The following is a 26,761-nucleotide window of genomic DNA, read 5'->3' as shown; positions in this document are numbered from 1 at the left end:
ATGGTATTTGAGAAATCAGCTGTATTACACAAGGATGTATGTGGCTTGAGAGCATCATTAATTTATGTTGTAGCAAAAGTTTTCATTTTTCAGAATTAATTGATGGTGGTTGGGTATTGTGCAGAGTTACAGATTATTACAAAAGTTCGTTATACAGTTGTCAAGAACATTGTTTACATATCAACTTTTATATGAACAACATTTTTTGTGTATCACCGTTTCGAAGATGTTATCTCTAAACAAAGTTGCCTTTGTGGATGAGTTTTAACCCTTAAAAGGGAAAATGGGCACTAACAAAAAATACATACTGCTGTATTTTACCCACAGCCCCGCCGAGTTTCGTCAAGATCGTTTGTTGACAGTTGGAAACTTTTCCTTGTAGGAAGAACAGTCTTACTGCGTAATCATGTTTGAAGTACGGTGGATTTTTCCTTCAAATTATTGTGTTCATTTGATAAACGTGCTAATATGAGATGCCATCTAACCCCGTAGTGTCAATCCGTTCGCTCTCCTTTGTTGCTTCCACATTGCAGTGTTTTCACCGCAACGCCAACAATGACAACCGCCGTGAAAGGCTTTCGAATAACGTTACAGTGTATCGTGTTCCATTCAGAAGACATGTAGACGCTTCGGTACAGGAGTCATTTGTAAGAAACATGCAACAAAGTTTCTCGCTAACGTACAAATCCTACGCCGAAAACGTCGTTTTGATATCTTGAGCGATGGACGAAACGAAAGAGTTGCAAGTTTTAGATGAAGGATTCACTCACTGTTTATATTGTCATTAGCGCACGGTGTGCGACTGCGAAGGCAGGGCGGCTCCGTGACCCGGAGGTGGGCGTCGGGTGGGACACGTGTTCGGGACGAGGTGCAGCGCCGGGTCGACTTGGCGGCGCGCGCCATCGATCCCGCCAACAGTCGGGCCGGCCAGCCCTGGAGGCTAGCCGCTGCCACAGAGCGTCCGCGGCCGCGGCCGCCCCGACACTCCTTCTCAGGCAGTCTGGTGCACGGCTTCCACACGCGAGAGCTAGCCGGTTCTCACAAATATCAGTGACTGCGCCAGCAGGGGCTACAGTCTGCTCTGGACTAATTTGAGCTGGGTTTAAATGGTTCTGGAGTATTCCCCTAATTCAGTCACTGCTTCGACACTTACAGACGCAGCCGTCGACTGCTAATTAGGGTTGCGGACAAAGTAGGCTCATCTAACACTTCGTCTGGGGGAGAGGAGCAGCGCGGCAATAGAGGTCCACATCCTCACGCCGCACATTGAATCAGAATCCCGAAAAATGGCCATAAATGTTTTTTTAAAAAAAGTTCCGGCTTAAGAAGTTTCGTTTAATAGGTTGGCTAGAGAAATGGTGGGACTATTGAATTCTGCTCTTAGGAGCGGCCAACTGCTTCTTCCGTAGGTTGAATTTCAGGTCTAACGCGACATTCAGTTGAGCCGCGCGTCAAGCTAGACGGACTAGAAAAGCGTGCGTCGTTCGAATGAAATATTTCTGTTCAGCGAAGTCAGACCGAAATTTTTAAAAATAGAGGCTGTTCCAGAAGATACGTACTTAATTACGGACACTTATTTCTTTATTTAATCATTAATTAACAATTGGTTTTTGTTAATTAACTTCTTGCTTGAATACAAGCCAGACAATTGTGAAGCACTTGCGAAAAAAGGAGATGAGATTTAGATTCCACGACATTTCGCCTTGTTTTTCATTCCGCCCTTAAGTATATACCATTATCTTCGGGAATCAGCCTTAAAATCCAGCTACTAGCCGCAACTCTGTAATTGATCCCATTCATAAGCGACAGTTGCAAAATAAAGTTATTTACACTAGGATAATAAAAACTGATTTTGAAAAGTTTCGAAGCTACGCCATTGCAACAGTCAGCCATTATCTTAAAGCGTATTCATGGTACAGTGTGCCAACAGGAGTCCGTAGACTGTTGGTCCACGGGCCGGACATAATTGCTTCTACACTTTTACCAACAGGTCAGCTGTCGGAATGTGCGCAGGAATCAACAAATCAGTTAATGAGTTAATGTCGCCTAAGTTTTGCCCGAAAGTCGTCTCGCGTGAAAGCTATGGAGGATGTGTTCCGGAGACATCTTCCAACAACCGATCCCTGTACACGGTGCAATAAATATGTACGGCACAAACTGCAGGACGCATTTCTGACACGTAGACGAAGAAAATATGTTATATGAACATGGGTCTGAAAACGCTTTGTTTCCATGTTACAACTCATTTTCTCCAGCTCATTAATCACGGGGAAACACCCACGAACAGAACGCACCAGCTTACAACATGCGACTCTTTCTCATAGGAGATGTTCAATATGCCCTCCGTGGGCACTGATACATCCGTCAAACCATTGTCATAGTGAATCTCAGATGTGCTGGTGTATCCCCTATGGTTTCGCAGTCTTCCATAATACGGACTCGGAAACTCTGAACATCTTGTATTGGGGTTCCACACACAGGAGCTTTCAAATGCCCCTACAAATAAAAGTCGAATGGGTTTAGGTCCGGAGAATATGCAGGGCAGACAATTGGTCCATCTCTGCCCATCCACCTGTCACTGAATTTGTTATTTAGAAACCACCGGCCATTAGCACTAAAATGAGCAGGTACTCCATTGTGCATGAAGTACATGTTTGGTCACACAGCTAAAGGCACATCTGCTAACAGATCAAGTAGAACACTCTCTACGAAATTATGACAACTTTGTCCGTCGAGCCTGGATGGAAGAAAGTGAGGCCCTGCCAAACAGTCACCAACAATGCTGGTCCAAAAATTGACAGAAAATCTTTGTCAATGACTTACTTCAACAGTTACGCGAGGATTGACATCTGTCCATATATGCCGATTGTGAAAATTTACAATCTGATCTCGTTGAAATGACGCCTCGTCTGTGAGCAGCACCGTTGTACTGAAATTAGGGCTGATAATTTGTCGAATAAACCATTCACAGAAGAGTACCCGTGCAGGAAAATCAGCTGCTGAGAGTCATGTGGTCAACATTCAGTGTTGCTGTTACATGTCTTGTACTGACACTAGGCTCGTCGTCAACTGCACGAAGAATTGCCACCTCCCGTTGCGGTGACATCTTTCTAGACCTCCCCCGGTCGCGAGTATCGGGCTTAAATGCTCACCGAGCGAGGTGGCGCAGTGGTTGCCCACTGGACTCGCATTCGGGAGGACGACGGTTCAATCCCGCGTCCAGCCATCCTGATTTAGGTTTTCCGTGATTTCCCTAAATCCCTAAAGGCAAATGCCGGGATGGTTCCTTTGAAAGGGCACGGCCGACTTCCTTCCGCGTCCTTCCCAATCCGATGAGATCGATGACCTCGCTGTCTGGCCTCCTCCCCCAAAACAACTCCTTAAATGCCCCATTTTCTCTAAGACGACAGTTAACGGTTTCTAACGGTTTCCTGTTGGGGCAGCTTCGTCCTTGAAATCTCTCGCAGTAGAAACGCAGAGCGCGAGCGCAATTGCCGTCAGCTAATCCGTACAACAAATGGGCATCTGTCATCTCTGCATTTGTGTATTTGTGTACACTGCGATTAACTCCACGTAGTAACCCGCGTGCTTGCAACGGTCGTACTGGTCGCTAGAACAATTGATGTTATTTGTAAACATGCAACGACGTACGTCGCATGGCAACTGGGACATGTAAAACAAAATGGCGTTGCGCAACGTAATCAGATGTCACCAAGAGCGCATGTTCCTCATGATTCTAACGTTGTGTCCTTGTGTGTTCCCCATGATTAGTGAATTGGAGAAAATGAATTGTAACATTGAAACAAAGCGTTTCCAGACCCATGTTCATATAACATAATTTCTACTTGTGAGAAATGTATCCTGCAATTTGTGCCATACGTTTTTGTTACACCCTGTATAACGGTAATTCAGTTCTATACGTCCACCGTTGTAGCTGGTGGGTCAGTGCGTCTGACTGCCAAGCAGAGGACTCCGTTTCGATTCTCAGTACTGCCGGGGACTTCCCCGTGGTGGATGAACTGGAACGGGTTGCACTGAGACCTGGTTCAGGAGGGATTCACTACAGTTGCTGCACGTAAATAGGGATTCCAAGACTTCCAGTTACTTAGAGCATGAAAATGTTGCTGAAACACAAAATTCTATCGAGTTGTTAACGCCTTCCTCTAACTACATTTAGTCCATATACAGTTGGGTACTAGAACCATTTTTCCAAGGCTGGCATAGCGTGTATTTACAGTACTTAAGATTTTCGCAAGCTGTGGGGCATGCAGTGTGGTGTGGTGTAGTGGTTAGCGTCGCTGGCTGGACGCTAGTTCAAATCCAACCACCAGCAATCTTTTGCTATTTAGTATTCATAATTTGTGGAAGGTTCTTGAAGTATCTTATGTTTGTAATGTTTTTGTGTACTTTGAAATATTGGATGTCTGGATAAAAACTGGCATTCTGGAATATTTGGTATTTGTATAAACAGTAGCACTCTCCGTCCCAGAGTTTTGTTCTGTTCTGGCTCTACTTTGGTATCAGCAACAGACGTACTTTCAGGTCCAACAAGGAAACATCACGAAGTGGACCTCATATTTTAAGGACAAAAAGAATACTTGCGAGATACCAGCCACAGCACTCAATTTATCCCGCGCGAAATTGGGCCATAATTCTGATAGTACGCAGTCGTGACCTTCCGAGAGTAGAGCTTTTAAACTTTTACGCGCACCTTGCATGTCATCCGCTCCGCCATACTGCAGTTACCTAATGCCCGAGCCCGATGTGGCCTATAGTGGAGCAAGTACGAGGCTTGTGAAATACTGTTTTGACACCGGTAACGTTCTTTGTTCATTGTGTCAAGGTGCTCTGTTCGTAACATGTAACTTCTTCCAGAAATATCTTCGCTTTGAACATTATGTTGAGATTCACAAATATAGTGTAAATAAATTACTCGAATTTGTGTTCAATTAAAGAAATAGCGTAGCGCTATTTATGTATTAACGTCGCACTTGTTCGTTGTTTTATTTGGATTTTAATGCTCACAATGTTAAAGTGAAGTAAATTTCCTCGAAATATGGAATTCTTCAACGTGATTACCAAGATTAAATTTAAATGGAAAACCGTTAACTTTATTCTTCAGTTGCTTGGGGTTATTAATTTAGAACTTGAGGCGTATATATAGCTGCGGAATATCAAAACGAGAATATTTTTGAAATAATATTGAACGTGTGGCCTGTGTGTGTGTGTGTGTGTGTGTGTGTGTGTGTGACGTAGACATATTACATACGCATATTATTTACTGTTTTTTCGCGTAGAATAACATGACTGTTTTCGACCAAGATAGCGAAACACGTTGGGCAGGTATGTCTACCTCTCCCCATCTCTTCCCTCTCCCTCGTCATTCCGCGAATAGGAGGCCTCAGGTTGTCACTCCGCTGTATAGTTCTTCGCGCTCTGGCGTTCAGACACTTGAATTGGTGCGACGAGTGACAAACAGCCGGTGCACATTCCTAGGCATTTCCTAGGGCTGATACCTAAGACGTGTTTTTTTTCTGCTTAAAATTTGAGGTCGCAGCTGTTTCTTGTAAATGTTATACTTCATTGACAAACCTGGTTTCGGATTGAAACTTGATTCTGCTGTCGACGTCATAGTATTATCAGTATATGCTGCTGAAATCTGATACGTTAATTGCATTTTTTACACGGTAGGTAGTTTTTATTTGCGTATTATATAGAAACTGCATACATTTTCACTGTCGTTAAACTAATAGTGAAGGGTTCATGTTCGACCCCACTCTATTGGACATTTCCGATAGGTACCCTGAAATTATTTATGATACTATTAAATTATTGAACACTCTGTATCGATACTGATACCATAAGGAGCGAAACAAAAGTATTGTCACTTAACTCATATCAGCAATGTCATAACCATCCCTGCTTATGAGCATGATACGAAAAGCAAGCGTTTTCTTCCAACTTTCCGTTTGGAGCGTAGGAGGAAGCAGTATATTGGTTGAGTCTTCTATTTACGAACGCTCTCGGGGTGTTAAACAATAAACCGCACCTTGATGAACTAAGCCTCACGTTTAGCATTTAGCCGAATTTTCTAGCGTTGCCAATTTTTTTTGTGAAAAACCGAATCATCCACTAACAGCCTCTTGGGAGTTTCCTGCGTTTTCCACTACGTTACGTGTACACTTAAAAAAAAACTAGCCGACGCTCCACGAAGGAATTATCCGAATGAGACGGAAATCGGTAGATGTGATGATTTACATGTACATACAAATGATTACAATTTCAGAAAAAATAGATGATTTTTTAAATAGAAAGAGCTTGACAAATTGAGCAATTCGATAATTCATTGGTCCATCTCTGCCCGTTATACAAGCAATTGTTCGGCTTGACATTGTTTGATAGAGTTGTTCGATGTGCTCCTGAGGGATACCGCGTCAAATCCCGTCCACCTGGAGCGTTAGATAGTCAAAATTCCATGCTTTGAGCTCAGCCCGCTTTCTGTGAGCCGCCTCTTAATGATCCTCGTGGTTTCTGGAGCACTAGTTGCACGTCGGATCCATGATAATGATTGAATCCGGGGCTCTGAGTGCCTCGCTTGCGATTGTTTGTTAATCACGTTCTGTCGTCTCTCTAGGTCGACCGGTTCCTTCTTGACGCTGTGTTCGACCACGGTTCACCCATTCGTGCCAACATCGTCGAGTAGTGGCATCGCTCCTGTTCAGATGTCGAGCGATTCGCCTATTACTCGAATCTGCTTCTTTGAGCCCAACTAAACGTCCTCTCTCAAATGCTGTCATCTGCTTACAGCGTCCACACGCCTATGTGCGAGGCATAATTATTGTCCAACTGAGTAAAGGAAATGAAATTTTCAAAGACTTTGTCCTGGTGCCATCATGTCTCATGTTTGCTAGCGTCACCAGCTGCGCGGTGAAATTATGTTGCAGTGTCACACATTCATCCTTCGGCCGCCATTTTCCATCGATATCTGTATAAGTTTGTGACCTATTTGCGTAACTGCATCGCGCTGCGTCGTAATTTTTTGAGTGTATATTGGCCCTGTAATACAACCCGTGTTTCTTTTGCGACTGCAGACTTCCCTCCGTTAAGAATTATATGCTGTGTTCAGTTTGCTAGGAGCTGTTTAATCATTCCACAAAGCTTACCTAACATTCCGTAGCTCGTACGTTGTTCTTTAGGAGACAATACAGAACTGCATCGAACGCTTTGCAGAACTGAAGGCACACAGCATCAACCTGTGCGCTGGTATCTCCTAACCATTTGGTTTCGTGGTCGAAGAGAGCTAGCTGAGCTTCACACTGTCGTTATTTGTGGAATCTATGTTGATTCCTACCGAGGGCATTTTCGGACTCGAGAAAAGTCATAGTACCAGAGTGTAAAGCGTGTTGGAAAATTCTAAAACAGATTGGCGACAGCGATACAGGTGTGCAGTTGTGTACGTCTGTTCGGACTATCTTTCTTGACTACAGGAAAGACTTCAGAACTTCCCCAGTCAGTTGCAGCGCTTCGTCCGGCCAACGACTTAACGATGGTTTGCTGCTGGAAGAGGAAGTAGTTCTTTCGCATACTCGATGTAGAACAGATTTTCAATCAGATATAGAACTGAGCGATCTTAATTGATTTTATATCCCGCGTTCACTTTTTTCAGTGTGTAATCTTGACGTTTGTGCGATGATTGAGAGGTGGAACTGCAGTACGATTTTCTTTAGTTTAAAAAATCCGGAGAAGAGAATTTAGTTTGAGAGAACGTTTAGGCCGAGGAAGCAGAAAAATACTTACACGTTCGTTGTAACGTATAGGCTGGACTGTGAACTTCTGAAGTGTGGCACGTGGACTTATCTGAAGGAGGTTCAAAACCTCTTTGATATAGCCAGTGCTGTTCTCAATGTCCTCAACAGGTACGAGTAGAGATTGCTTGTTCTATCCAACGGCGCTCGCCATCATGGTTAAGAATTGTCGATATGCCTTTCAAACTACGGGCTACCAAATTACTGTCACCGCAGTAGCGTGTAACACATACATGAGATCGTCGTTGTTGGACAGGCACCTCGTTTATAAGAGTGTCTTGGACGAGATCAGTAATCATGATACACATGTACAGTAAATGAACTAATGATTTTTCATTAGTTGTTGCGTGATTTCGTACTTGAACATCCTACGCTGAAGTGTAAAATTTGACCATATATTACGTATTGATACTATTTTTCTTCTTGAATCTGATGACAGTCCGCCGAGACACGTAATTTACGGTTAATGTGGATTGAGATAGGGTTCGGCGAGAAACATGGGCATGAACTGTAACGAATTATCTTCAAGGTAGCACTGGACGAAGTCATCAGACGGCAGAGAGCTTAAACGTTGAAATTTGAGTACCAAAAATTCGCATGGCGGACAAAAACGACAATAGGGTCCGAATGGGATGCCTAGCTAGCCATTGCGAAGGACATAGCGATAGTGAGATGGAAGAAGACACAAAGGAATGACTCGACAACCTAAGCAATGTAGACAGACGAGTTGGATATCCTACTAGATAAAGACACAGAATGCCGCTAAAGATTGTAAAACACTAGAAGGAAAAATTTAAATACCTAGGAGCAAATACGACAAGAAGAAAGAGGATCAATGAGCTAATAACACAGAGGACGAAGACGACGGTGTCAGCTTTCCATATGGCCAGAGAAGTGTACAATAAACAGAATATATCTACGGAAACAAAATTACACGATTAGGCAAAGGTGATGAATGCGGTTCTGTATGCGGTCGAAACGAAATCGCTAGGAAGACATAGTGCGAATCAACTACAGAAAGAAGTGAAAAGAAGGCTTTAGACAATATTGGACCCTAAAAGAGGTTGTGAAAGATGTTTTACCGGAGAGCGAGGACAGACTGAAAAGAGCGAGATTTGCGGGACCTGCGATCAGAATGAATACGGACAGAAAGACCAAAGAAGCGTATGAAGCAACTGGTAGGACAAGAGGAGAGACAGGAACCAAGCAGATTCTTGAACCTGGGACAGAATGTATAAAATGCTAAAACGTGATTCGCCTGAAAAGTTTGCCTCTCCTCTTAGCAGAGCAGTGATGGCTCATCAAATTTTGATGCGTTTGCGTTTCCTGCGTTTGTGGTTTCTGGACAGTGGAAGCCGACACAGTGGCATTCATAATACATTCTGGCTCTCAGCAGAGGGCGTTATTCCGTCGACGCAGACATGTTCACGCCCGTTACAATCCCCAGCATCGAGCCAACGGGACGAAACTGATCGCTCTGTTACGGTTTTGGACACAACACGACGGTATACCGTGCTGTGGTCGCATAGTGTGGTCTTGTACCCACTTGCCGCTGCGTGCCGAACTACTTCTATTCTCTGGTTCCAGACAAACATCACAGGGATAACAGCGTGCCCGTAGAGGCCTGTTCACACTGGCTCACTAACTTAGCGCCGCAGATAACCGCGCCTTTCAGCACCCTAAGGCATACACCGCTTCACTAATTTAGTCTAGTAACGAGTGATTTAGTAGCTCTGGCAAAAGAAGAAAACAATAAATAAGCGAGTCTGCGTTCACCATGGTTTAGTTGGTGGTTTGGAGAGTGAGGATGGACCAAGTAGTACATCGTAGCAGCAAAGCTTATCCTGGAGTAGTTGGTAGAAGAAATTAAAAATGAAGATGAAAAATGAGTACAAAAATGGATTGGCCAACGAGTTTTGTCTGGAGCATATAATGTTGTTTCAGGAGGACAAGCAGTTAAAGCCCACATGAATAATTTCTTACACAGGAACTGTTTAAAGATGCTTTAATTTTGTTAAAAAATACAATGGAAAAATCAGCCTACAGAAGCGCATCTGAGAAAAACCTTACCTGCAGAAACAAAAGTGCAGGCACTGTTGTACATTCTTGCTACTGGGTGCAGTTGAAGGGCCCTGTCTCATCTCTTTCGACAGGGGAAGTCCGCTTTTTCTGCCGATGCTTTTAATTTATCTTTAATCGCCTCGCGAAATCCCGGTATTCCCATCGCCTTTTCTAAACTCAGCTTGGCTGTTCTATTTTTGTCCAGGATACATCGCACATCCCACATCCACCCCGGTTCTGCACAAAAAACTTCAGCTTCGTATCACCACTCCAGCAAACCATGTTAGAAATCCAGAAGAAACAAATGACTGGAAAGAGAGATGGGAACGGACTACTAATGCTCTTTAATAAACAGATGTTCAAACCTATCCAGTGGTAAATAAACTGGGGTGGGGGAACCGTCTTGGTCAGTCGCGGTCCAGCTTACTAGATCGGACTACTAAACCATCTTACTTGACTAAAACAACGGTATCCACACACATTTGGATACTGAATCATTCGGTCTTTGAGTAAATTACTGGTCTAATTTAAGCACTCTTGGGAACCGAAAAGTCAGGCGAGACAATTTCTCAGAGGGCTGTTCTACAACTCCTTTCAAGTTCGCTTGCTTGCTGCAGTTGGTGCTATTTAACTTCAACGATCAATTCTGATTATTGATTTCAAACTGTCCTTAATTTGAAGACATTCCACTTGTCCAGTATGGCATAACGCCTTTGTATTCTCACTATAGGGTGTGCTGTTGCGCCTGCGAGCACTGCTTGCTCTATTACTCACTGCTGGTACTGTTCTACATATGTTGCAAAGTTTGATTCATTCTCCCACACTTCCTGGGTGTAAATGTTGCGAAGGGTCGTAATGAACAGACACTATCGTGTTGTGTAAACCTTTATATGGTTATCTAGAGGTTGTATTATTTTGTAAACTTGCAGTTGCTTCCAACAACAAAATCCGTTTTATGCAAGTAGCAAGGCTCATAGTTATTGTCTTAGCACGATTTTGACGCTGTGTATGAGGAATGGAACATGCACCTTGAAATTATCGGAGAATATATTTAGTGGCAGATACCTGTTTTGAAATGGTGTTTAGAGATGTTAATAGTTCATTGTTGTTAGCAGCGACCATTCTGTGAGCACTGGTGCTCAGGATCACATAACTGTCGACAGCGGACTGGTTTAGTACCTGCACGTACAGCTAGCTGTACAAGGTGCTTGCATACTCGTCCATAATTGCGAAAGTGTTGCCAGTACAGATTTTGTGCATGAACTGACCTCTCGATTATGTCCCATAAATGTTCAGTGAGATTCATATCGGGCGCTCGGGGTGGCCAAATCATTTGCTCGAATTGTCCAGAATGTTCTTCAAACCAGTCAGCAATAATTGTTGCCCGGTGATATAACGACGTCGTTTGGAAACATGAAGTTGATGTATGGCTGCAGATGGTCTCAAAGTAGCCGAACATAACCATTTCCAGTCAGTGATCGATTCAGTTGTACCAGAGGACCCAGTCCATTCCATTTTAACATAGCCCACACCATTATGGAGCCATCACCAGATTACATAGTGCCTTGTTGACAAGTTACGTAAATGGCTTCGCGGGGTCTGTCCCATACACGAGCTCTACCATGAGCTCTTACCAAATGAAATATGGACTCATCTGACCAGGCCACGGTTTTCCAGTAGTTTAGGGTCCAACCGATGTGGACTCGAGGCCAGGAGAGGTGCTGCAATTGATGTCGTGCTGTTAGCAACGGCATTCTCGTCGGTCGTTTGCTGCCATAGCTCATTAACCCCAAGTTTCTCCGCACTGTGCAACCGATACGTTCGTCTACGTCCCGCATTTATTTCTGCAGTTATTTCGCTCAGTGTTGCTTGTCTGTTAGCACTGACAACTCTACGCAAACGACACTGCTCTCGATCGTTAAGTAAAGGTCGTCGGCCACTGTGTTGTCCATGGTGAGAGGTATTGCCTGAAATTTGTTCTTCTCACTACATTCTTCACACTGTGGATCTGTGAATATTGAATTCCGTAACGGTTTCCCAAATGGAACGTCGCATGAGTCTAGCTGGCTCCAACTACAATTCCGCGTTCAAAGTGTCTTAATTCCCGTCGTGCGGCCATAATCACATGGGGAAGCTTTTCACATGAATCGCCAGAGTACAAATGATAACTCTGCCAATGCACTGGCCTTTTTGTATCTTGTGTACACGATACTACCGCCATCTGTACATGTGCATATCTCTATCCCATGACTTGTGGTTCATTGCAATAAAGTTGACATTCATGCAATGATTCTGGCGTGTAGGAAGAAAGTAGATGACTTGAGTTTATAAATTCCTGAAGCGTCGAACTTTTCACTATGTGATGCACTGGTTTGTCACAAGCGAGTCGTTCACCTTTCGCTAATTGCTTTAAGAAACCAAAGCTGTGGGATTGCTATAGATATATTTAACTGGGCCCCAGGACTCTTCGTCCGTTAGCCACTAGTCACTTGAATCAGCAGTTGTCTTGTGACAGCCAGAGCGAGAGCACCAGCAGCAGCGAGTACTGTTTGTATAAAGCGTTTACTTTGCATTTTGTTTACGACCTTCCACTAAGGAAGGGATTCTATTTGTGTTTATCTGCTCTGCATAGTAACTAACAGTTCTTGATAAAACTTTACGTAGTTTTCGTGTTAGATTTCTTAGTGTTTTCTTGATCGTTTAGAACAGAAAGCGCCCTAAAACCGTCTTTTGTTTGTTTCGCGGCCGTTAGCCACTAGTCACTTGAATCAGCAGTTGTCTTGTGACAGCCAGAGCGAGAGCACCAGCAGCAGCGAGTACTGTTTGTATAAAGCGTTTTTGTACTTATTTGCTGCGCTTAGCTTTTAAATAGTTTTTCTGGGAAAACCTAGCGTAGTTTTCGCGTCTCGTATTTCAGTGAGTGTTTCTTGATTATCAGAGTAGCTCATCAGAAGATTATCTTGGGAATTTGTCACCGTATAGAGTAGGGTAAACATAGTCATGTGTAGGGACTATGGTTGTTGTGAGCGGACGCAAGGAGAATTGGCCACTCTTCGGGGGCAGGTGGAGGCTTTGTCTGTTAGGCTCATCGAGCTCGAGGCGCAGGCGTCGGCTCGTAGTGGCGTTGGGGCAACTGTGGTGAGACCTATGCCTACTTCGGTGGCCTTGGAATCACATGGAACCCCTGATGTCGCTGCGTCTTCCGGCAGTGAGCATCTTACCGGTCAGCCATCACTCCAGGGTGAATGGCGGACAGTGGTGGGCTCGCGCGTGCCTGGCCGAAAGGCGAAGGTGGGATCTGGCCGCGTGGCAGCTACCTTACCCCTTTCCAACAGGTACGGGGTGCTTCCTAGTGGTGATGACATCGTTTCCGAGCCACCACAGGATGCCTCGCCTGTTGGGCCAGTGGCCGATTCTCCGGCAAGGTCCCGACAGTCACAGAGGGCGGGCCTATTAGTTATAGGGAGCTCCAACGTTAGGCGGGTTATGGAGCCCCTCAGGAAAATAGCGGGTAGGTCGGGGAAGAATGCCAGTGTGCACTCGGTGTGCTTGCCGGGGGGTCTCGTCCGTAATGTGGAGGAGGCCCTTCCGGCAGCTATTGAACGCACTGGGTGTGACCGGCTGCAGATAGTAGCACATGTCGGAACGAATGACGCCTGCCGCTTGGGTTCTGAGGCCATCCTTGGTTCCTTCCGGCGGCTGGCTGATTTGGTGAAGACAACCAGCATCGCACGCGGAGTGCAAGCTGAGCTTAATATCTGCAGCATAGTGCCCAGAGTCGATCGCGGTCCTCTGGTTTGGAGCCGTGTGGAGGGTCTAAACCAGAGGCTCAGACGACTCTGCGACTATAATGGTTGCAAATTCATCGACCTCCGTTATTGGGTGGAGAACTGTAGGGCCCCCCTAGACAGGTCAGGCGTGCACTACACACCGGAAGCAGCTACTAGGGTAGCAGAGTACGTGTGGCGTGCACACGGGGGTTTTTTAGGTTAGAGGGACCCCCCCTTGGGCGAAACGATAAAATACCTGACGGCTTACCAGAGAGGACATTATCATCGTTGATAAAGAACGTCCGTCCTCAGAGACCAAAAACAGGAAAAGTTAACGTAATATTGGTAAACTGCAGGAGTATCCAGGGCAAGGTTCCTGAATTAGTATCTCTTATTGAAGGAAATAGTGCGCATATAGTATTAGGAACGGAAAGTTGGTTAAAACCGGAAGTGAACAGTAACGAAATCCTAGACACAGAATGGAATATATACCGCAAGGATAGGATAAACGCCAATGGTGGAGGAGTATTTATAGCAGTAAAGAATTCAATAATATCCAGTGAAGTTATTAGCGAATGTGAATGTGAAATAATCTGGGTTAAGTTAAGTATCAAAGGTGGGTCAGATATGATAGTCGGATGCTTCTATAGACCACCTGCATCAGCAACCGTAGTAGTTGAGCGCCTCAGAGAGAACCTGCAGAACGTCGTGAAGAAGTTTCGTGATCATACTATTGTAATAGGGGGAGACTTCAATCTACCAGGTATAGAATGGGATAGTCACACAATCAGAACTGGAGCCAGGGACAGAGACTCTTGTGACATTATCCTGACTGCCTTGTCCGAGAATTACTTCGAGCAGATAGTTAGAGAACCAACTCGTGAAGCTAACGTTTTAGACCTCATAGCAACAAATAGACCGGAACTTTTCGACTCCGTGAATGTAGAAGAGGGTATCAGTGATCATAAGTCAGTGGTTGCATCAATGACTACAAGTGTAATAAGAAATGCCAAGAAAGGAAGGAAAATATATTTGCTTAACAAGAGTGATAGGGCACAAATCGCAGAATATCTGAGTGACCACCATCAAACGTTCATTTCTGAGGAAGAGGATGTGGAACAAAAATGGAAAAAATTCAGAAACATCGTCCAGTACGCCTTAGATAAGTTCGTACCGACTAAGGTCCAAAGCGAGGGGAAAGATCCACCGTGGTATAACAATCATGTACGAAAGGTACTACGGAAACAAAGAAAGCTTCATCATAGGTTTAAGAGTAGTCGAATCATAGCTGATAAGGAAAAGCTGAACGAAGCGAAAAAGAGCGTAAAGAGAGCAATGAGAGAAGCATTCAACGAATTCGAACATAAAACATTGGCAAACAATCTAAACAAGAACCCTAAAAAGTTTTGGTCATATGTAAAATCGGTAAGCGGATCTAAATCCCCTATTCAGTCACTCGTTGACCACGATGGCACCGAAACAGAGGACGACCGAAGAAAGGCAGAAATACTGAATTCAGTGTTCCGAAACTGTTTCACTGCGGAAAATCGTAACACGGTCCCTGACTTCAGCCGTCGCACGGACGCCAAAATGGAAAATATTGAAATAAACGATATCGGAATTGAAAAACAACTGCTATCACTTAGTAGCGGAAAAGCATCCGGACCAGACGAGATACCCTTAAGATTCTACAGTGATTATGCTAAAGAACTTGCCCCCTTTCTATCAGCAATTTATCGTAGATCGCTGGAAGAACGTAAAGTACCTAGCGACTGGAAGAAAGCGCAGGTCGTTCCCATTTTCAAGAAGGGTCATAAATCAGATGCGAATAATTATAGGCCTATTTCGCTTACGTCAATCTGTTGTAGAATAATGGAACATGTTTTGTGTTCTCGTATTATGACGTTCTTAGATAATACAAATCTCCTTCATCATAACCAACATGGATTCCGCAAACAGAGATCATGTGAAACTCAGCTCGCCCTATTTGCCCAAGAAATTCACAGTGCCGTAGACACTGGCGAGCAGATTGATGCCGTATTCCTGGACTTCAGGAAGGCATTTGATACGGTTCCGCATTTACGTTTAGTGAAAAAAATACGAGCTTACGGAATATCGGACCAGGTTTGTGATTGGATTCAGGATTTCCTAGAAGAAAGAACACAACATGTCATTCTTAACGGTTCAAAATCTGCAGATGTAGAGGTAATTTCGGGAGTACCGCAGGGAAGCGTGATAGGACCTTTATTGTTTACAATATACATAAATGACTTAGTTGACAACATCGGTAGCTCCGTGAGGCTATTTGCAGATGACACGGTTGTCTACAAGAAAGTAGCAACATCAGAAGACTCGTACGTACTCCAGGAGGACCTGCAGAGGATTAATGCATGGTGCGACAGCTGGCAGCTTTCCCTAAACGTAGATAAATGTAATATAATGCGCATACATAGGGGCAGAAATCCATTCCAGTACGATTATGCCATAGGTGGTAAATCATTGGAAGCGGTAACGACCGTAAAATACTTAGGAGTTACTATCCGGAGCGATCTGAAGTGGAATGATCACATAAAACAAATAGTGGGAAAAGCAGGCGCCAGGTTGAGATTCATAGGAAGAATTCTAAGAAAATGTGACTCATCGACGAAAGAAGTAGCTTACAAAACGCTTGTTCGTCCGATTCTTGAGTATTGCTCATCAGTATGGGACCCTTACCAGGTTGGATTAATAGAAGAGATAGACATGATCCAGCGAAAAGCAGCGCGATTCGTCATGGGGACATTTAGTCAGCGCGAGAGCGTTACGGAGATGCTGAACAAGCTCCAGTGGCGGACACTTCAAGAAAGGCGTTACGCAATACGGAGAGGTTTATTATCGAAATTACGAGAGAGCACATTCCGGGAAGAGATGGGCAACATATTACTACCGCCCACATATATCTCGCGTAATGATCACAACGAAAAGATCCGAGAAATTAGAGCAAATACGGAGACTTACAAGCAGTCGTTCTTCCCACGCACAATTCGTGAATGGAACAGGGAAGGGGGGATCAGATAGTGGTACAATAAGTACCCTCCGCCACACACCGTAAGGTGGCTCGCGGAGTGTAGATTTAGATTTATAAACAGGGGCACATGTTTGGCTACATTTAGCATATCTTCCTTCCGGAGAAGCACTATTTGATTCGAGAACTTGACTCAATTTGCTTTTGATGATATTTTCAAGTCTCAGCAACGTGTCGTATTCATCTCACTTCACCTAATGGATGAATACGGGTCCGCGTCGAAAAAAGAAATTACGCATAGTTTTTCTCGCCTTAAGGGTAAGGTGGGGTTTAATTGGTTTGACTCTTTTTTTTATCCATTAATAGATTGGGCTGTAAGGGTGATATTGTCTCATCACATGTCATAATTTGGCAAAAATAATCCGTATCTTTTTTTACGTAAGCAACAGGTGGATCAGTCATTCATTCTTCCTATATTTCAGTTCTGTAATAGATTATTGGTCTTCTATTGTGCTCAGACTTCGCCATAACTAAGATTCTTGTAGATAACGCGGGGCACATGTCTTCTGCCTGTCGATGTTTCAACAGTCATTTCACGTGTAATTGGTCTGATAATGAGAAATTAGATCATCCATAGCCAAAATAGTGACAGAGTTCGTACAAACCTAGGCTTTCTGGAGCAGTAGCAAGCCTTTCCTGTTTTCGTGGAGCTCTACAGAAACTTGGCATCGTTTTAAGACGGAGCAGCGGATGGTTTCTACAACTTACAAGTGCTTTCCAGAAATAGAGAAACAGAGACGAAGCCTTTCACAACACATTCGCAATAGGGAGGAACACCTCGCCTCATTCTGGTTAACATTTTGATGCACCGCTCTCTTCATCTGTCAAGTGTACGTTACAGCTTTTCGTGGCGTCGCAGAATACAGTCTTCATAAGTGTACCATTGCGATTGTAGCGATCTTGTTTTATTTGCGTCTCGCAGACTTGATTTTGTGTATCTGTTAACTGGAACAGGGAACGCGCGGTTGAGAGAGAATTCGGCATGCCACTGGTAAATGGCAGAAATTCATACCTTCGCGGAACGTATCAAAGAAAACGACATGGAGGCGACAACGACTAGGAGATAATCGTCGCGAGTTTGGAAGAGGAGCCGGTAAGGCTTATCAGCTGTCCTCCGGCTTTGACAATAAGACTGTCTGAGTTTCAAACTCAGGATAATTGATCACTTGCCTCCTTTCCCACAACCATCTACAGGGTGACCCAAAAATCCGTTATTGTTGGAAAATGCACTAATTCACGGAATAATGTGTGTAATGGGGTAAAAAAGACAAAAAATTCTAGAATTCGAATAGAGAGCAACTGCCAAGATGAGTAACATGGAAGTTGATATCCTCGGAATAGCGAACAGCTTAAAGCCCTTAATAACTGCAAGTATTTCGGGCCAGATAGTGTACTGATAAGGTTCCTTTCAGTGTATGCATATTAATAGCCCTATATTTAGAAATCATACATAACCACTCGCTCGGCGACAGATCCATACCAAAAGACTGGAAAGTTGCACAGATCACACCAATACTCAAGAAAGGAAATAGGAGTAATTCACTGAATTACAAACTCATATCACTACTAGTTCTGTATTCGCACAAAGTAATGAGTCCTGCCGGCCGGTGTGGCCGTGCGGTTCTAGGCGCTTCAGTCTGGAACTGCGTGACCACTACGGTCGCAGGTTCGAATCCTGCCTCGGGCATGGATGTGTGTGATGTCCTTAGGTTAGTTAGGTTTAAGTAGTTCTAAGTTCTAGGGGACTGACGACCACAGATGTTAAGTCCCATAGTGCTCAGAGCCATTTGAACCAATTTTAATGAGTGCTATTGACAGGGAATTTGGAATTAATTTCATGTTTCTAGATTTCCAGAAGGCTTTTCAAGTGGTTTCTCACAAGAGAATTCTAAAGAAATTGCGTGCCTAGGGAGTATCGCTTCAGTTTTGTGACTGGATCCGCGATTTCCTCTCAGAAAGATTGCAGTATGTAGTAATCGACGGAAAATCATCGGGTTAAACAGAAGTTGATATCCGGCGTTTCCCAAGGAAATGTTATGGGCCCTCTGCTGTTCGTAATCTACACAAACGATTTATGAGATAATCTTAGGCAACCCTCTTAGATTGTTGCAGTAGACGCTGTAATTTACTATACGGTAAAGTCATCAGAAAATCTAAACCGATTGCAAACGATTTAAACGTGGTGTCTGAATGGTGCGAAGAGTGGCAATTGTGTCTCAGTATGGAAAAGTCACCCACATGCGTATGAAATAAATACGTTAAATTTCTCGAACAGTCCACGGGTATACTGCCGGTTCATAGTGTCCAACGGGCCGCCCGCCCTCAGGAGCTCAGCTCGTCAGCGCACATGACGATGGCGACATGTCTGATCGCCGAAATATGGGCCCGTGGGACACTATGAACCGGCAGTATACCCGTGGACTGTTCGAGCAACAAATACGCCGGGAGGAACTGAAGAATCACACGTTAAATTTCGATTACACGAAATCACACAAATCAAAATTCGACTAAATAACTAGGAATTACAATTAGAAATAATTCAAGTTTGGAACGATCACGTAGATAATGTTGTGTATAAGGCAAGTGAAAGTCTACTTTTTATTGGCAGAACACTTAGAAGATGCAACAGGTCTGGTTTTGACTGCATAAACTCTGCTCTTTCGTCCTCTGATAAGAGTATTGTTGTGCTGTATGGGGTCCTTACCAAATACGACTGATAAAGGGCATTGTAAAAGTGTACGGAAGGGCATCTCGTTTTGTAGTATCGCGAAATAGGGGAGAAAATGTCGCGAATACGATTTACGAGTTGGGATGGCACTCATTAAAACAAAGAAGTTTTTCGTTGCGGCGAGATCTTTTCACGAAATTTCAGTCACCAACCTTCTCCTCTGAATGTGAAAATATTTTGCTATAGGCAGCTTGCATTGGGAGAAATGGCAATCATAATAAAATAATAGAAATCAGAGATGGTACAGAAAGATTTAAGTCTTCATTTTTCCCATGCGCTGTTAGTTGGATGGTATAGTAGTAGTCTGACGGTGGTTTGAAGAACCCTCTGCCAAGCAATTAATTGTGAATAGCCGAATAGTCATGTTGATGTAGAAATGCTTGAAAGGGCATGGGGTTTTATTGAAACCAAAAGCAAATGCAGAAACTGGCCAAGAGATGGCACTGGACAGCAACATCTGTGACGCCGCATGCGAATTCCGCGTAAAACGAGCTGTAGTGAGAGAGGGAGTCAGATCTCCCTAGCCTAGTTGGTAAACACCTTCTGGAACGTACGACTACTATGCAGGATGGTGCTCCACCCCATATTGCAACACGTGTGAAACATCTCGTGCGCACATCATTTGGTGTGAGGGTCATGTGCTGAGCCGCCACGTCCGTCATGGTTTGCCTCTCATGTTCTCAGATCTCAGTCCGTGCTATAATTGGTTGTCGGGTTACCTGAAGTCACAACTCACCACGATCTCCCGACCTCATTAGGCATGCTAAAAGACAAATGTGGCATTTCTCACCATGAATGCTGAATGTGGTACAGTGCTGTTGACAGCATTGTCCCTCGGCTAAAGGTATTGTTGATGAATGACGGCCGTTGTGTTGAGCATTTCTTATGAAGAAGATCTTCTTCGCCAAAAATAAATTGTTATACTAATTATTGCGTTTGTATCATACGAAGCGCCATCTGTTGGTAATTTTTTGCACTTTTGTTTCCTTCAATAAAGCCCAATGTCTTTCCAAGCATGTGTGTCAAGTTTTACCTCTCTACAACAGTTTCTCGTGGTAGACGCAAGTTGAGTGCGCGGTACGCTAACCGATTTGCCGATTGCCTATCTTAACAGCTTCCAGGGGCGACAAAAATTTTATTTCCAAAATTACGCGGAATTATTCCCCTATTTGAAAATATACTCCTGGAAATGGAAAAAAGAACACATTGACACCGGTGTGTCAGACCCACCATACTTGCTCCGGACACTGCGAGAGGGCTGTACAAGCAATGATCACACGCACGGCACAGCGGACACACCAGGAACCGCGGTGTTGGCCGTCGAATGGCGCTAGCTGCGCAGCATTTGTGCACCGCCGCCGTCAGTGTCAGCCAGTTTGCCGTGGCATACGGAGCTCCATCGCAGTCTGTAACACTGGTAGCATGCCGCGACACGTGGACATGAACCGTATGTGCAGTTGACGGACTTTGAGCGAGGGCGTATAGTGGGCATGCGGGAGGCCAGGTGGACGTACCGCCGAATTGCTCAACACGTGGGGCGTGAGGTCTCCACAGTACATCGATGTTGTCGCCAGTGGTCGGCGGAAGGTGCACGTGCCCGTCGACCTGGGACCGGACCGCAGCGACGCACGGATGCACGCCAAGACCGTAGGATCCTACGCAGTGCCGTAGGGGACCGCACCGCCACTTCCCAGCAAATTAGGGACACTGTTGCTCCTGGGGTATCGGCGAGGACCATTCGCAACCGTCTCCATGAAGCTGGGCTACGGTCCCGCACACCGTTAGGCCTTCTTCCGCTCACGCCCCAACATCGTGCAGCCCGCCTCCAGTGGTGTCGCGACAGGCGTGAATGGAGGGACGAATGGAGATGTGTCGTCTTCAGCGATGAGAGTCGCTTCTGCCTTGGTGCCAATGATGGTCGTATGCGTGTTTGGCGCCGTGCAGGTGAGCGCCACAATCAGGACTGCATACGAACGAGGCACACAGTGCCAACACCCGGCATCATGGTGTGGGGAGCGATCTCCTACACTGGCCGTACACCACTGGTGATCGTCGAGGGGACACTGAATAGTGCACGGTACATCCAAACCGTCATCGAACCCATCGTTCTACCATTCCTAGACCGGCAAGGGAACTTGCTGTTCCAACAGGACAATGCACGTCCGCATGTATCCCGTGCCACCCAACGTGCTCTAGAAGGTGTAAGTCAACTACCCTGGCCAGCAAGATCTCCGGATCTGTCCCCCATTGAGCATGTTTGGGACTGGATGAAGCGTCGTCTCACGCGGTCTGCACGTCCAGCACGAACGCTGGTCCAACTGAGGCGCCAGGTGGAAATGGCATGGCAAGCCGTTCCACAGGACTACATCCAGCATCTCTACGATCGTCTCCATGGGAGAATAGCAGCCTGCATTGCTGCGAAAGGTGGATATACACTGTACTAGTGCCGACATTGTGCATGCTCTGTTGCCTGTGTCTATATGCCTGTGGTTCTGTCAGTGTGATCATGTGATGTATCTGACCCCAGGAATGTGTCAATAAAGTTTCCCCTTCCTGGGAAAATGAATTCACGGTGTTCTTATTTCAATTTCCAGGAGTGTATATAATGCTTTCAGAATCTACTCCTATTACAACCACTCCGTGTAATATGTTCATTAGTAGCTACACCTTTCCGTGGAACGTTCTAGTCTGCATAGGTACGGCCAAGTTATTTTGTGTGTAGGAAGTGAACAAATCAATCAATCTGAATTCTTGCAGTAAGGAGCAGAAAGACCATGATAGAAACGAATATAAATTCGAGAAACGTGAACTTTAGTCTCGTTATGAGAAATGAGAACTGAGAACCAGAAACGAAGTAACTAAGTCGCTTCTCAAGAATTCGTTGGAATCCACAATTTCCCTGGATTGCCCATCACTATCAGAGCCGTAGGAATCTAACTCCTCTGTATAAAACAGCTTCAAACGTGTGATTACTTTTCAAATGAGTTAATGTGTTAAATATTTGACGTTTAGCATGTAAGCGAGAAAATGTTTAAAATTATGCTTAAAGCTTGTTGGAAACCACCATGTGTTCTCATGTCAGACACTTCATTTAGATATTATGGGTAATTGGCACGCCATTTTACGCAGGAACTGAGTTTTCACGCACTTAAATGTCTGTGACGTCATATATCGTGAATTTTGAGTCGCACAATGATCAAATTTCGCAAATACATTCAGTGGTGTATGTGGATACTGTCTGCAAACTGTTTTGTGGAAAGAGCCAGTTGTAAAAAAGTACTAAATTAAAATGGCATTTCTGATGCTGAAGTTTTTACTGCGTGCACATCTAAAATATTATAAGCGATAAACTTTTTTCATTTCATCGTTTTGTGTAGGCGTCATCGAGCTGTAGTTTCGTAAAGGTTTGAAACTATGCTTAAAGTTTGTAGGAAGTTGCCAAGTGCCCTAATTCTCAAATACTCCGACGGTTACGCTGCCTCAGGACACACTCAGTTTCTAACTGTAATACTTAATGTTTTAAACGTCTAACCTGAGATTATATCTCTTAATAAATAGTGTATGACAGCATTTAAAATTTTTAAGTTCGGTCAGTAATTGTATGAAATACTCAAAATAAAATTTTTGTTGCACGTGTGAACGCTTAGACGGACAACCTGCAACTGGAATTGCGTGACCGCGGCTTTTTAGGAATATAGATTTGCGATGCCTCGGTAAAAACACGGAAAAATCTGCCTGAAATCGTTATTTCAAATGACGTTACGAAATTTAGTATATTGTCGATAATTGTAGATCTCCCCAGACTGAAAACCAGTCATGAACTCCTGTGCGTGGCAATAGGACGAAACATTGCTTGCCACAGTCAATATAGACATACACGTAATCTATTATTATTATTATTATTATTATGAACTGCTCTCTCTCTCTCTCTCTCTCTCTCTCTCTCTCTCTCTCTCTCTCTCTCTCTCTCTCATCGATTTGCTAATAGCATATGTGTGATGATATGTCTAACAAGACAATGAGCATTCGCCAGTAGTGGTGAATAAAGCTTTTTATTTAAATAACGTGCACCCTCTGCTTACCATGAACTTCTTTTAATAACTGCAGCATGTTCAGTAGATAAAACGAACTTAGCCGGCAGCTATGGCCGAGCGGTTCTAGACGCTTCAGTCCGGAACTGCGCCGTTGCTACGGTCGCAGGTTCGAATCCTGCCTCGGGAATGGATGTGCGTGTTGTCCTTAGGTTAGTTAGGTTTAAGTAGTTCTAAGTTAGGGGACTGATGACATCAGATGTTAAGTTCCATAGTGCTTAGAGCAATAAAACGAACTTATTCAGATCCGTAAATAACAGGACAACTAGTCAAAACCATCGTTCAGTTTTGAATGACTAACGTAAAGTGCTCCTTTAAGGTCACGAGATCTATTAATAGGATCTAGTGGTGATTCACTTATGTACAGGCATAATTTAAGGTAGTGGCTTAACTAATTGCATTACAGTCGCCGGTTTAAGTGCCAATATTGCTACATATGTTACAGGTATGCGGGTGTTTACCAAGAACGAACAGACGTGACACATGTTACGGGGGAACTAGGCAACGTCATTAGCAGGAAGCGGATACGCTATTAAGCCAATTGGGAGGGCTTTCCGCACTACCGGTCGTCTTCAGTTGTCGTTAACAGCAGAAGCGAAGTGATGCCGCGTGACATTTCGCCCTTGCTTCCGCTGTCACTCTGACATTGAGGAGAAGAGGAAAGAGGCCTTGTTTCCGTGTGGCAGACGTTCTGAACTGCATGGTGGCTCCAGAAGTGTAGTGCGAAGCATTCCAGGTGAAATTCTCGTGAAATAGCTGTGCGTCATCGTTCGTTCGCTGTTGAATCAGAGCCCAGAGCACAGCAGAGAGACGTCATCTCGCTGACGTAACGGTCAAGGACTTCACTTCGCCGAACAGGACTTCCTTGAAGCAGGACAGCGTGAAGGTGCTTGGAGTGGGAAAGAGATTGTCTTGTAAAGCAACTCGTCGCGATCCCTGTCTCAGTGCTTGACGGAACGTTTATTGTCTATGCTGATCAAGTCTGCCAGTGTCACCAGGAAGTGGGAGTGATTGCGCACAGTGGCCTGGTATGTTAATAGTCACTCATATCGGAAAGCAGAGTGTACGGTTCCCTATGTCTGCCATTACCTTACAGTCACGCATGGGTGTAAACTTTTTAAAAAAATATGATTATTGTTGCGCGTAGCATAGGTGGCATTCTTTTGTCGTGCATTTGACTTATGCTGTCGAGGTTCCTTTGATTCTTGCGTTACTAATCCTTGGGATGATGGTGGTGGTGTATTTTAATTAAAAACATCTCCATGTATTAACAGGAACGAAGGCGAACTTTGGCGACGACAAGTGATTTGTGTAAATACACTGATATTTTTTTAATCAATAAACTTAACTTTTTCCTCTAAAAGAACAGAAATTGATGCCACTTAACTACAATTACATCAAATGACGAGCTGCAGTCGCATGAAGTAGCTTTGGGATGTAAATCGTATGATGCATGCTTTGCTATATGGATGCATGGAGTTCATTTTCTACTAACAGATAGCTCTTAAATATATTCTAAAACGAAGCACAGATCACGTGTCACGTGGTTGCTGATTCTTGTAAATAACCAACATGGCGAAGAGAACAGTTTACGGTGGCGGTGACGGTTTGCAGAAGCTTGTTGATAAAGTTTTTAGCAGTGATAATGCAGTAAGTGATTTGTCCTGCATTGATTCAGAGTCTGAAGGACCGCAAGCGGTACTTCAAAGTGAATCTACACTGAAGAACCAAAGAAACTGGTACACCTGCCTAATATCGTGTAGTGCCCCCGCGAGTACAGTGCCGCAACCCGACATGGCATGGGCCCGACTAATGTCTGAAGTAATGCTGGAGGGAACTGACACCGTGAATCGTGCTGGGCTGTCCATAAATCCGTAAGAGTACGAGGGTCTGGAGATCTCTTCTGAACAGCACGTTGCGAGGCTTCCCAGATACGCTAAATAATGTTGATATCTGGGGAGTTTGGTGGTCAGCGGAAGTGTTTAAAATCGGAAGAGTATTCTTGGAGCCACTCTGTAACAATTCTGGAGGTGTGCGGTGTCGCGTTGCCCTGCTGCAATTGCCGGCCGGAGTGGCCGTGCGGTTCTAGGCGCTACAGTCTGGAGCCGAGCGACCGCTACGGTCGCAGGTTCGAATCCTGCCTCGGGCATGGATGTGTGTGATGTCCTTAGGTTAGTTAGGCTTAATTAGTTCTAAGTTCTAGGCGACTGACGACCTCAGAAGTTAAGTCGCATAGTGCTCAGAGCCATTTGAACCCTGCTACAATTGCCCTTGTCCGTCGGAATGCACAATGGACATGACTGTGTGGAGATCATCAGACAGAATGCTTACGTACGTGTCACCTATCAGAGTCGTATTTAGACGTATCAGGGGTACCATATTACTCCAACTGCACACGCCCCACACAATTACAGAGCCTCCATCATCTTGAACAAACCCCTGCTGACATGCAGCGTCCATGGATTCATGAGATGATGATTATGTTTGATTTGTGGGGCGCTGAACTGCGCGGTCATCAGCGCCTGTACAAAGTCCCAATTTTTACACAGTCCATTTTCTTTTCACAATCCGGTCTAGCCACTGCCATGAATGATGACGATGAATAAATGATGAGGACAACACAAACACCCAGTCCCCAGGCAGAAAAAATCCCCAGTCCGGCCGGGAATCGAACTCGGGACCCCATGATCCAGAGGCAGTAACGCTAGCCTCCAGACAACGAGCTGCGGACATGGATTCATGAGGTTGTCTCCATACCATCCGCTCGATGCGAACGAAACGAGACTCGTCCGACCAGGCAACATGTTTCCAGTCGTCAGCAGTCCAGTGTCGGTTTTGACGGGCCCAGGCGAGGCGTGAAGCTTTGCGTCGTGCAGTCATCAAGGGTACACGAGAGGACCTTCGTCTCCGAAAGCCCATATCGATGTTTCGTTGAATGGTTCGCACGCTGACACTTGTTGATGGTCCAGCATTGAAGTCTGCAGCAATTTGCGGAAGGGTTGCCCTTCTGTCTCGTTGAACGATTCCCTTTAGTCGTCGTTGGTCCCGTTCTTGCAGGATCTTTTTCCGGCCGCAGCGACGTCGGAGATCTGATGGTTTACTGGACTCGTTATATTCACGGTACGCTCGTGAAATGGTCGTACGGGAAAATCCCCACTTCATCGCTAGCTCGGAGATGCTGTGTCCATCCCTCGTGCGCCGACTATAACACCACGTTGAAACTCAATTAAATCTCGATGACC

General features: G+C 44.7%; 1 protein-coding gene across 1 annotated transcript in view; it reads left to right on the top strand.

The window, feature by feature from the left end:
• The window catches only part of LOC124804658 (zinc transporter 1), a 289,336-nt gene that overhangs the window by 71,560 nt on the left and 191,015 nt on the right, over window positions 1-26,761 (top strand).

This window comes from Schistocerca piceifrons, chromosome 7, assembly GCF_021461385.2.
Source record: "Schistocerca piceifrons isolate TAMUIC-IGC-003096 chromosome 7, iqSchPice1.1, whole genome shotgun sequence".
Classification (NCBI taxonomy): domain Eukaryota; kingdom Metazoa; phylum Arthropoda; class Insecta; order Orthoptera; family Acrididae; genus Schistocerca; species Schistocerca piceifrons.
This window is presented reverse-complemented; position numbering and strand designations above follow the sequence as displayed.